General features: G+C 41.8%; 1 long non-coding RNA gene across 1 annotated transcript in view; it reads right to left on the reverse strand.

Moving 5' to 3' along the window:
- The window catches only part of LOC141420700 (uncharacterized), a 100,484-nt gene extending 88,834 nt beyond the window's left edge, over positions 1 to 11,650 (reverse strand). Inside the window, exon 1 of the long non-coding RNA XR_012445230.1 lies at positions 11,269 to 11,650. This is a non-coding gene — a long non-coding RNA (uncharacterized lncRNA). The remainder of the gene's footprint in view (positions 1 to 11,268) is intronic.
- Between the last annotated feature and the right edge of the window lie 2,000 nt (positions 11,651 to 13,650).

Raw genomic sequence — 13,650 nt, forward strand, 5'->3', positions numbered from 1 at the left:
AATATTCTCTGTAGTGTATACATTTCTTGTCTCAGGAGGCTAGAACTTTTTACAGGAGCATTGAGAAATCAAGGAAGACATTTATCCACAGGTAAAAATGAGGTCCGTCTTACCTGACCTGCAGGGCTGAGAATAAGAAATGAATGGTCATTTTCAAGGCAAAAGTTTGGAGGCTACTGGCAAGAGAAGAGGATAGAGGATGCTAGGGAGGCCACTTGCAAAGGCTCTTAAGTCCAAGGCCTATGCTGAATGGCAAACGCTAACTGCTTAGTCAAGAGTCTACCAGATGCTCTGTCACAACCACTACTTAACATTGTCCTGGAGGGTCTTCCAATCTGACCAGACAGGAGAGGAGCATAGGTTTACACATAGGAAAGGAGCAAGCAACATTATTTGAAGATATCACAGCTTTCCAAAAGCATGAACTGAGTAATTGCCAAAAATTAGGAGAACTAAGCAAAATAACTGAATTGCAACATTCATGTAGTGTCATATATTACTCTTTTCTTTCACAATTTTCTACTATTACATGTAGGCTTTTCTATATGAACATAGGATTTCAATGACACTATAAATTAATTGAGGAAGAACTGACAGATTTACATTATTTCTTCTTCATCCAACAACAAGCTATTTCTTCTATTCAAGTCCCCTTTCTATCTCTCAAAGAAATCTTAAGTTTTTCTTTACTAAAAGTTCACACATTTCATATTTGTTTTTGTTGCAGCTGCTGTCTATTTGTCCTTATTTTTCCCATGAGTTTTCTGCCTACTTTTTGTCTGTAGAAAAGGTACCAAAAAAAGAAATTAATAAATGACACTGTTTGAAATTTTTTTCTTCCATTTTCTTTTCTTTTCTTTCTTTCTTCTTTTTTTTTTTGTGGTACTGGGGTTTGAACTCAGGATCTACACCTTGAGCCACTTCTCCAGTCCTTTTATATGATTTTTTTTTTTTTTTTGAGAAAGGGTCTTGTGAAGCCCAGGCTGGCTTCAAACCACGATCCTCCTAATCTCTGCCTCCTGAGTAGCTGGGATTATAGGTGTGAGACACTGGCAACCTGGGCCTTCCTTTAGTTTTCTATGCAGAAATTTTACTAGGTACTGTAATAAGCCACATTGCCAGTATTCTCAACTTTTTGGTATTTTTTCAGTTGTTCCATTTGGAGTGTAATGGCAATAATAGTGTGAATACTAGTGTTGTCTCCTCCTTTACGTGTTTAACTTGGAAAACAATTGTGAGATTCCTACCTTACTCCTTTCATGAAAACTGATCGACTAAATATTTAAGGGAATAAAGATTTAATATAATAAGTAAAGCTATAAAAGCACTGTACTAAAAACAAAAAGAAATACTATTAATTCAGCGTTTAGGCTGTGTTAGACACTACTTCACAATATCCCTAGGTGATAGGTACAAATGACGGATCTGAGTCCAGAGAGGTTGAATAATTTAGCTAGGATCATATAGTAAGTGTGACTTAAACACAGGTGCTCTACCTCCAAAGCCCGTTCACTTAATCACTAGATCGTGCATCCTCCCAATCCCAGGAGAAAACCTGGGTGACTGTTTCTGGACCAGGTGCTGAGGTTTGTGTGGAAATCTAACGCCCACTGTGAGCTATTAAGAGGATGGATACTTCATCAACCTCAGTGTTTAGAGGTGGGGCCTTTGGGAATAGATTAGGCTCAAATAAGGTCATTAGCTTCCATGATTGATTGCTGATGGCTTCAGAAGGGGAGAGAGAGACAGGGAGAGAGACTAGAAGAGACACCCAGCATGCTTCTGCCTCCTGTCACATGGTGCCCTGGGCCGCCTCAGGACTCTGCCAGCAGGAAGGCCATCAGCAGACGTGGTCCTTCACTTTAGAGCGCCAGCACTGAACCTCTTTGCCTTACAACTCACCCAGGCTGTGGCACTGTGTTATTAGCAACACAGAACAGACTAAAACCTAAAACTCAGAAGCCATAAAGACAAAAATTGATCAGTTTGACAAATTAGATTTTTCCATATGAAAAAAATTTAAATGAAAAGATAAAACAGCTAAGAAAAGTGATATTCACAACACAGAGGTAAAGGGACTCATTTGCTTAACATATGAAGAGCACTTGCAAGATAATAAGCATAATCCAATAGAAACTGGGAAAAGGAGCATAAATAGAAAAAGACATCCAAATGGCTTACAATTAAAGAAACACAATTACAACAATAAAAACCACTCTTACTTTGTCTCTTGGGAAAATATTTAAATATTTTAAAAAGATGTTGGCAAAGATGTGGGAAATGCACATTTTAATATACCATGTAAACTGCAACAACCTCCTTACAAAATAGTTTGCAATACTCTATCCTGTTAAAATGCATACAAGCTTTGACACACAGTGCCACTTCTGAGAACCTAACCTTCTCAATAATTGTACACGAGTGGGCAGATACTGCTGAAGCCATGTCATGGTTACGAAGCTGCAAGCACTCTAAATGCTCGTTTAGAGGACTGAGTGAGGTAGCAAGTTGTGTGTGTGTTTGGGGGGGGGGTGTGTTTTGAGACAAGGGTCTTGCTATATAGCCTAGGCTGGCCTTGAACTCTGGATCCTCCTGCTTTAGCCTCCTGAGTACTGGGATTGAAGGTCTGCACCACCATGCCCAGTTAAAAATTGTAAACCCAAATTATTTTATTCAATCTGGGTCCAAGTTATAGTTTAAAACTATGGACCTCAAGTTCAATGATACTCAAGTTTCAATGGTACCCTTAGAGCTTGGAACGAAGAAGTTGTTGACACAAGGGCTTTTGATAAATGAGGCTTCAGGCAAGCTGTGATCCACTGTCTAAAAAAAAAGGAAGTCAGAGAATATGGCCCAACTAATTACTATATCATTAAGATAAGTCTATATTTATTTTATATATTGTGCGGAGAAAGCTAAGTTTCAATGAACATCAGCTTATTACAAAGAGCAAAAAGCTTTCCTAGAATTTAGAGGTTTGTTTCCCTAATTATCTGAACTCTGAAACCATTTATGTTATTGAAAACTGTACTTAAATGCCTATTTTAGAGGATTTCATTTATTCTCTTATAAGCCAGTTTACAGATGAGATTTAAGCACTCAGCACCTTTGTCACACTTAACCACTAACTGTGACCTCATGGGTCTTGTAATAATGAACAGTCAGGAAAATGGCATTTTTTTTTTCTTGTAGTGAAGATTGTATTTTGGCCTTCTCTTTCCCTTGGTTTATGTAAGCAAAATAACCTTCAAATACTGTTCGGGTAAGCATCATTATTTAAAACACCATTCAAGGCTGCGTGTGGTAGTTCACATCTGTAATCCCAGCCTCCTAAGAGGCTGAGCCAGGAGGATTATGAGTTCTAGGGCAGCCTGAGCTACAAAGCAAGACCCTGACCCAGAACTCTATCCCAAATGAACCAAAACCAAACAAACAAACAAAAAAAGCAATTTTTAAAAAAAAGTCTCTCAATGAAAAAATCTTGAGGTGGAAGGCTTGTTAAATCATTTACCCACAAACTCCAGCCCCAAGTTTCTGAAATGGGATCTAGGAATGTGCATGTCTTATTTATTTATATTTTATTTACTTATTTGACTTTTGGGGGGGCAGGGATAGTGTTCCACTAAGTAGCCAAGGCTAGCCTGGAACTCAGCCTCCCCAGTGGCCACTACTGGGCCACCCCTGCACTAAGAATGTACATTTCTAACGAGTTCCCTCATAGGCTGGGGTAGCCAGCCTGCATTTCTAACCAGTTCCTCTATAGGCTGCAGTAGCAGCCCTGGGAACCTCACTTAGAGAGCCAGTGCTTTAAAGACCCCAAGCAGCTTTCTCTGTACTGATGTAGAAAGACTCCCCAAGATGCAATAAACTGAAAGAACAAAGAAGAGACTGACAGACAGGCCTCAGTTGCTTAGGTGGACAAACTTGTTTATGCTTGAGAAATGGCCAAAAGGAAGTAAGAGTTTGAGGAGTATTTCTTCTGGGCAGTGGGCAGGTACTGAAGCTCCTCTTACCTTCCCCCACTTTTTGTGGTGCTGGAGATGGAACCCAGGGCCTTATGCATGCTAGACAAGGGCTCTCTCACTGAGCTACATCCCCACCTCCTGGATTTTTGAGACTCTGTCTCAAAAATCCACAACCAGTTGCACTCACACTACAGCTGCTTCCCTGCTTATTCTGTGGTTTTCTGAGAAGTTGACGCTGTGGGATGCGGGCAGAAACGAGACAGAGGGGAGGAGGCAACTCAGCCAGCTTGCCTGCTCTGGCTTCCATGTGGGTGGGAATCTGCCTGCTGCCTCTAAGAGGGGACAGAGTAGCAGATGATCCTCCTGTTAAGGGAAGGAAAAGACCCTCCCCCGCCATGGAGTAGGGGAAGGAGACGGTGCTGCAGAATGTTGGGGTGGGGGACAGGCAGAGTGGTCCTACCATGGGAAGGACAGTTGTTCCCTGTGTGGGGCAAACATTCCCAGCAAAGCCAGAGAAGCCTCTGGATGCCTCAGCTCACTTCCAGGACCTGGCACTGGGTTAGAGGTGGGGGAGGGCAAGGGGAGGGTGCATTTGAGAGGCACCTCTGCACTGGGCAGAGGCACTTGCCACCTGAGTGAAGGTAGGACACCCAGCCAGGAACCTTTGTGGGATGTAGGAGAAGGGGAGAGCCCGCTCGCCCCCTCCCCCTCAACACACACTCCATTCCACAATGGTCTCAGCACATATGTTGCTTTGGCAGCTGGAAGGGCAGCTGAGCTGTGTGTGAGTCTCAGGAGGTCAGGTCCTGTGGGCTGGAACCCTTCTTTCTGGCTCTCCAGGCTACTGAGCAGCAAGGGCCTCCCTCTGCTGAAGTTCTAGCAGACAGATTAGAAGGGTTCCACACAGAGGAACAGGGACAAACACCGCCAGTATCCTGAAAGCTTTGGAATACATTGGATATTCTTATGGTCAACACAGAGTTGTCTGCTGATAATGGCTTCAGCTTTCAGAGACCCATCTTAAAGCAACTTCCAGATGAGCCTCAGAAATTACTTTCAGCACACCAAATGTTGGTTTTATAGCTTGTCTTATGTACAGAGTGGAAGAAGAAAGCTAACCACCAAACAGGAATGACAGGCCAAACATACCTCTAGAAACATCTGAGAGAGAGAGGGCACAGCATGGAGCCCTTCAGATTGATCTGAGAGATGTGTGGGTACCACAGAGCACAGAGCAAGCTGTGTGGGGATCTTCTACCATGGCCTTCTTTCATTCAGGTGGGGAGGTTACACCTGGCAAGAAGAGCAGATCTGGAGGGCTGAGCACAGTAGCTCATGCCTGTAATCTCATCTGCACAGGAGACATAGGTAGGAGGACTGGGGTCAGAAGCAGGCTGGGGCAATATGCATGAGATTCTATCTGAAAAATAGCTAAGCAAAAAGGGCTAGAGGTATGGCTCAAGTGGTAAGGTGCATGCCTGGCAAGCACAATACCCTTATTTAAAATCCCAGTACCTCAAAATAAAAAAAGCAGGTTTGGGGCCATTGTGGGGGAATTGGAGGGGCTGCTATAACAGGGAACCACACACTGGGTGGCTTAAACAACAGAATTCCATAGCCCCACAGTGCTGGAAGCTGGAGGCTGTGGCTTGCAGGCCATCCTTGGCATTTCTTGGCTTATAAAAGTCTCAACCCATTCTGCCTTGATCTTTATATGATGTTCTCTGATGTGTGTGATAACACTGTGGTTTAGATGTTATCTGCCTCCCACCGGTTCATGTTTGGAATCTTGCTTCCAGGAGTGTGGAACCACTAAGAAGTAAGGCCTAATGGGAGCTCCTTTTGTCATTTAGGATCGCTGCCCTTGCAAAGGATTAATGTAGCTCTTGTGGGACCCCGGAGGTCCCTTGAGAGCAAGTTGCTATAAAGGCCTGAGTCTGAGTTGAATCTCTCTCTGGTTTCCTGTTTCAAAATGTATCCTGCCACACACACTCCAGCCATTTGTCATAGGTTCTCACCAGAGCCACCACTATGCTGTTTGGATTTCATCTTCTAAGACTGTAAACTAAATAAACCTCTTTATTTCCCAACCAAACCAAGATATTTAAATTAATTATAAGCTGGAAAGGACCTCTGATCTCAGAAGTAGAACAATGTATCTGTAACCATAGCCTTGGAGGTTAGTGTTACTGACATGTGGCAAACCAAAAAGAACTGAGGCATCCTGGGTCATGAGGAGGATAAAACATTGTCCAGCTTTTTTCTTTTCCTTCCTTCAAGTGAAATTTGTACTTGTGAAAAACTCTTTCTCTTTCTCTCCCTCTCTCCCTCTCTCTCTCTCTCTCTCTCTTTCTGTGAATGTACACATAATATATATATTTCCTCCCATCAATATTTATATTTTCTTATGATGGATGGAATTAACAAAAGGAAACACTAATAAACAGGGATGACCACTGTGCAAAATAAATAAATAAATAAATCTCTTTAATTTATAAAGTTAGCCTGCCTCTTGTATTTCATTATAGCAACAAAAAACATACTCGTATAGTCTCCAAATGTCCCTTTTATAAGGACTTCAGTTGTATTAGAATGACCCACCCTATTCCTATACAACCTCATATTAACTAATTACATCTACAAAAACCCCATGCCAAATATGGTCACAATCTGAGGTCTTTGGAATTTTGAGGAGACACAATTACTACTATGACAGAAGGCCTGGTTATCTGTAAAGAAGCCTGACTTTACCTTTTCATGAAATGAACATAGGTGCTACTAAGGTACACCTGGGGCAAGGTGACTCCCTGGACAATCAGCAGAGAACCCAGGTCTCAGGCTCCAAGAGAAAAAGCACGGAATGAGCAGGATTCCCCAAATACTCCATTGTAAGTGTGTGGGCGGTGTGGGGATTAGGCTACGGGGCTCTGCAAAGGCTAGACACACTGTCTCACTCTGCACACACACCCTCCTCCTTCCCCAAGGCATCCTGGATGCAGCAAGGCAAACAGGCAAAGCTGGCAGTGGCACCCACCCCTAAGAGTTTACCCCAGTCCACTCAGAGCAAGTGTATCAAGTATGGTGACAGGAAATCGCCTGGAGAAACACCTGTGGATTCTGTCTTCCTCAGCTCCTTTCACCCAACCCACCCTGCCCGGTGTGCCTCCCAGCTTTAGGAGGAAACAAGTCTGCTCTTAGTTATACCGTGCACAGAATGCTGGGAAGTACTGCAATGGTCCAGGCAAACGACTGGGGACCAGCATGGCAGGAGAGGCCTCACCTGAGGCAGGCAAGTGATGAGGAAGAGACTTGCGGCACTAGGCTGTGTTACACGTGTGCTGTGTCATGACCTTTAGGAGGCTGGAGGCAGACAATCAGAAAGTGATGAACTGAATGCTGGGCAGTCAGGGAAAGCAGAAGGGAAATGGGCTTTCCCCAGGAAGAGAAAAGTAATAGATATTTTCATTCTTTTGATTTCTTCTTAACCTGACAATATTTGGCTCATTGTCAGAACCTTCTGTTGGTTCTGAGAAACTCTACAGAAATCTCTTATCCAGTCATTGGCCTCTCTGGCTCTGTGTAAATGAAGATGCTTGCTCTTGTGGGCCAGCTCAGCCCTGCATGGGAGTCTGGAGTCAGCGTTCCTGCCTCCTCAGGTTCTAGTGGCACTGAGAGTCCATCATTTATGAGCCAGGAGCCCAGGACACCTCCATTCTTTGACCTCAGGTCAGGAGAAGGTAGAGTCAAACTAATTCATGCCTTCTTCACTCCCAATAGGCCTCACCCTTCTTAGGGACCTTGAGGGGCAGAGGAATATTCTGGCAAGCTTTATAATGGTCCTGTCAAATATCTTGATGATGAAAGCTAAGGCGCTTCCCAGAAATCCAGGGAATGCTCAAGGTGACCCTTGCCCTGTAGGTGACACTTCCTAACTTTCCCTTCCCCTAAAGCCCTGAACTCTTCTTTTCTCCACCTTAGAAAACTGAAGTATTTGCCAAGTCACCTGGGATGTGGTCACTGAACGCCCTATGTGCCAATTATGTGTGGATTATTCCTCAGCTCCGAATTCACCTTCTCTGCTGTACTTGGTGTACTGGAGCTATGCTCTGTGACTGTCTCTTTGCCAGGTGGCACGATACTAAAGCTTTGTCAATAGAGGATGGTGGGGGGAGGGACCCTGGAGGAGGAAGGGGCTTTTACTACCTGCTCCTGGAATGCTCCCCCCTGATTTGTTCCTGTTATAAGAGTCTCCACCCAAGAAGGTCTGGCTCCTTCACATTAAGAGAAAAAAAATCAAAATATATAAATTGGGAAAATGGATTTATATGAAGTTTTGATCAAAACTAGGGGAAGAAGGCAGAGAGAGAGATTCTCAGTCTGTCCCTGTTTTCCCCATAGCAGTGTTATGATTTATAGAAGGGATGGAAATCTGCACATCTAGATTGAGCTGTGGGAGAAAAGCCACAAGAAAACCCAAAAGTCTGACTTTTGGGATTCTTGTTGCACCCTCCTGGCACAGGGGCCAAGGCTTTGGGGGAGGGGAGGTTGTCTCCACTCACAGCATGTTATTTCCTGTGGGAGCTGGGCCTGAAAAAGATACTTTTTTATAAATCTTAATTTTGAGGGAACCCTGTTCCAACTCCACCCTTTGTCCATTCCTCTATCTTGAAGGATTTTGGGCGCTGTGTCATCTGATTCACTGCCTATTGCCTGATTGGTGTGTAGATTCCATCAAGGGTATCTGAAAGCATTTAAGTAAGAGGAACCAGACGCTTGTTCTGAAGAAATACCATTAAAACTCAAATAGGAGCCAAGATTGGAAAATATCCAATAGCTCCACCTAGTGGAAGGACTTTGACTTTTAGGTAATCATGCATAACAACCCTCTGTCTATGATCCCTTCCTCTGTGCTTGCTTGGGGAAGGACAGATACAAATGACACCATTTTGATCTTGACAGTTTCCCCCTCTTGTCTCTGAATGAGCTTTTTTCTCTGAAGCTTTGGCTGATTAATTATTTTGTGCTGGGATTAAACATGTGTGGGCAGTGTCTGACTCCATGTTGTTGGTGGTGGGGGAATAGATGACTGGAATTAGTGTTAAAAAAACCCCAAAAACCTTTTAGCTAAATTTGAGCAACAAAAGAGGTCTAGAAACAGTGGTTTTAGGCTAGGTTTACTTGGAACCTACAATTAGAGTGATAACTAGCATCTTAACACAGAAGTACTCATGAAGAATTTTAACAGGCCAGCTACAAAGTTAAAATCAATTTGTCTATGAAACAAACTTAGTTCTGTCAGAAGTTTACATTTAAGAATACTGTAAAGTCCCTTTTAACGTAAACCAAGGTGAATTACCTTGGTGGGGAGCACATTATTTTACATATGTAATGCATCAGTTTTTGTTAACAAATTGTAAAAACAAATATGCTAGGGACTGTCTCAAAAATTCCAAGTTAATTCTTCCCTAGAATTTAATTTTTCTGAGATTTTAAAAAATAATACAGAGTATTAAGAAATACATTTTAATAATTAAGCTATCTTTGTTCAGTTTATGACATCTTTTTAAGCACAGAACTATAAAAACTTGGAATATAGACTATAAAAAATACTGCTGCTGGGTGCCAGTGGCTCACGCCTGTAATCCTAGCTACTCAGGAGGCAGCGATCAGGAGGACTGAGGTTTGTAGTCAGCCCAGGCAAACAGTTTGGGAGACCCTATCACAGAAAAAACATCACAGAAAAAGGGTTGGTGGAGTGCCTCAAGATGTAGGCCTTGTGTTCAAACTGCAGTATCATAAAAAAAAAAATACTGCTTACTTCCCAAATAAGAACATATACACAAACATAAATCTTAAATGTACTTTACCCTATGACTTAATTTTCAGGTGTTTACAAACAGAACAATAGAGAAAACTGCTTTAAAACAGCCAGTGTATACATATCTTGAGCTCTAAATTTGTTTTGAAATGAGAATAAATATTGTCCCTTACTGCCTATAGGGACATGGCTCATGTTATCTAAAATAAAATGACTATAAATAATACAGATAGAGAGTATAGTAATGTTGCAGCCCAATTTATTTTACTTTTATAGCATAAGACAACAGTCATAATAGTACTACATATTAGAACTGTCAGGCTTTTAAAATTTCATAAAATATGTATCAAAAAAATACCATTATGAATGAATAGTAATTCATTTAACCAGAGATTTAATCAGAGTTATGGAGAAAACTTCATTCAACAGACCTTAAAATGAACATGTCATGGGAGGGTGGTATAAGAAGACTCTAGGCACTTGCATCCTGCAGGAGAAGAATTCAGGCAAGTCAGGAAAATGTAGTGAAAGTGATAGTGAAGTTTATTGAAGGTGAAGGGAAGTCACCACAAGAAAAAGTAGTAGTGGGCTCTGGCCAGGTGGGATAGAAGTGCTGCTCTTTGTTTCTAAGGGTCTTTATAAATTAAAAGGAAAAACAGTGGGAAAAATCTGGGCAATCTTTACCAGGGTGATTGACAGATTTGATTGACAAGGTCTTGTTATACAACACGGGGACTGTGCAGATGCACTTGTGCGAGCTCTCGGTATTTTTATTACATGTATGAGAGCAATCAATATTCATGTTTTAAGGAAAGGGCTTTTACCCGAGAAGTAATCAAGTCTTCCTGTCTTACAGCTTACTACTGAAAAGGATTTACGACTGAAATTTACAAAGGCAAAGGATGGCATTGGGCAGATATAAGGAGTTTAGTATGAAAAGCCCTGGGAAAGCCTCATGGTGCCAGGGTCCCCAAATCCCTCAAACAGATGCTTAAATAAACTGTAACTTTCTTCAGATTTAATCTCTCAAAGGAATAAAAAAGCCTAGTAGTAGAAAACACAAGAAACTGTCTTGATGTACACAAATGTTGGTGTTTTTTTTTTTTAGAGCTGTTTCTTTTATAAATTTTACCAAAGCAGATTAATATTTTAAGAAAACCTTGCTTTAAACATAAAGAACTAAATTTTGCTTTAATATCTGTGCATTAAATTTTGATTTTAGAAAACCCTGCAAATAACTTTTTGGTCATAGCCAGGTTAATTACATATAAATCTTTTGTCATTTATAAATCCCTTGTGAAGGTTTAGAACTTCTGTAGCTTGTTTAGGTCTTTAGTCACAACATAACATGATCATTAGATTATTATAAACTGATGCCATCCCAGAAAATCAGAAACCACATATATGCTAATGAGACAGCATAGATAGATGAAGAGACATGGAAATTATATTATTTTTAATAAATATTAAAAGGCATAGACTCACATTGAAACCACGAAGCAAAAACTGGAAAACCGGAACAGTTAGCTCCCTTCACTACCTCCTTTTGGATGTTAAGTTATAAGAACAGGGAGACATCTAGGGGCTGTCAGTGTTTGTGCCCCGCTTTGAGATGTTAAGAAGCTGCAGGGTTCCTTAAATGGGCAGAAAGACAGAAAAATGAAAGGCATGACTTGCCAAAGGAAATCGTGTAACACAGATTGTCTGTGTTTTGAATAGATCTAACTTACATCTCCATGTTTGAAAATAATGATCAGCCCCCGTTGCAGCACCCAGAACCATTGTCTGATGATTAGGGGCCGCTAGACTTTGACTTGATGATGTATATCTGCACCCCCACCCCCCCCCAGAACATACAGAACTGACAATGGCCACCGTTTTTGAGCTTGTCTCCCATCTCTGTGCTTTTAGCAGGAGATGCCTTTTCTTCTCTTTCAAAATTTCTCCTTACTTTTATCTTGTCATACTAAAATAAATCCTTGCTAAAGCTTCCATCTTGTTATGTTCTCCTTTTTATGTGAGACACCAGAAATTCTTTTCATGTTTATGGATCAGGTATCTGTGATTTTGCATGAAAACTGGAAACCTAAGGTAAGCCCCTTATCTGATAACACTATCACTATTTTATAAAATTATCTGATATTTTAGGCTTAGGATAAAAAAAGACTAAACAGAGTTAGATTTCTTAAGTTTAAAAATTCTGATAACATATCTTAATAGTTAATTATAAACTCTTTAGAACTTAGTCTATGCTTGCATTTAGTATATAGCTTCATTTGTAGAATTCCAAATATTCATCAACCAAGTAATAGTTACATATACTTATGCCTATACTCCAGACAAACGATTGATATCATCACAGATGCAAGTGTTCCACATTCGTTAAAAATACAGCACATCTGGGTGTAAAAAGCTCATGGGTTTTGTTTTCAATATTTGCAAGGTTTCCTTGTGAAAACAAAATTATTTTAAAAAGAAATACATTTCTAAATATCTAATGCAAACAAGTACTGGATAGGAAAATGACAGCACTCCACATATTGCAGAGAAGTAAGCCTGTCTAGTCTCTATGTATCAGGTCACATAAACAAACAACATTTCATTAACAGATGAGGTAAGCTGCAGTTTTTAACTCTATTTAGAATAGTCTTTATTAATGGGCTTTTATAGCAAAATGGAAAGAGGACTGGGGATCCAGACCATTGGGGGCAAGGCTCAAGTTTGGAGTGCTTGCCTAGCAAGTGTGAGGCCCTGAGTTTAATCCCCAGTACTACAGGGGATGGAAAAAATCCAGAAAGATATTTTTTGTCCTTTCTTTTTTTTTGGAAGGGTTGGGGGTGGTGTACTGGGGTTTGAACTCAGGGTTTCATGCTTGCTAGGCAGGTGCTCTACCACTTGAGCCACTCTACCAGCCCCTTTGTATGTTGTTTATTTTTAAGATAGGGTCTTGTGAACTACTTTCTCAGGCTGGCTTCGAACCACAGTCCTCTTGGTCTCTGCCTCCTGAGTAGCTAGGACTATAGGCGTGAAGCCACTGGCACCTGGAAGGAACTGCCGAATAAAGACCACACCACGTGTGGAAAAGAAACATTTATTGGAACCAGACAACAGGGCTGTCACTCTTGGGTTCAGAGTGAAGCAGCTTGGCTGAAAATGGGTAGTGGGCTTTATAGGAGGGGCCAACCCATAGGGGAGGGAGAGAATCTCTGGTCTCTGATTATCTGTGATCACCAGATGGAACAGGTCAACATGCCTGACTAGTTGAGTAACTGGAAGTTCCTGAGTTGTTTTGCAAGCTGAGAAACAATCAGAGAAACAAGTAGGGGGGGTTGGCAAGTGGTCATAAATCAGGGGTCTGGTTTCAGTGCTAGCCTTGGGACCTTCTGCCCGCCCCAAGAATGCCAGGGACCTAACATTCCAGGCTTTTGTTGTTATTATGGGCACCGATCGATCTGTCTGCTTCATACTGAGTGGGGGCATCATTAAGGGGGGTTTGGCTGGAATTTGGAAATTTGTGAGGTTCCCAGGAGTGGAGGCTGATGGTTTTTTCCAGGCTTCATTTGCAGTCAAGGCCAATTGTTGGTAAGTTCACCTATGGCAGAAGATTGAGAGCCAGATGAGGACTAAGAACTTATGTAGGAGAGGAAGAGGGAGAGAGTTTGTGGGAGAGGCATAGCCACATGGGGCCCAGAGGTACGCAAGAGTACTCATCCTTTGCTGTAGTGGAAGAGTCTGGAGTTGGTGGGCAATGTTTTATCCTTGAAAGGTGCTGCCACTGGGGAATCCCATTGAACTTGACAGTGGTGGGCATTGTGAGGATGACCAGATGAGGGCCAGTCCACCGAGGTCCTAGTGGAGAGGGTAGAA

Source organism: Castor canadensis, chromosome 2 (assembly GCF_047511655.1).
Source record: "Castor canadensis chromosome 2, mCasCan1.hap1v2, whole genome shotgun sequence".
Classification (NCBI taxonomy): Eukaryota; Metazoa; Chordata; class Mammalia; order Rodentia; family Castoridae; genus Castor; species Castor canadensis.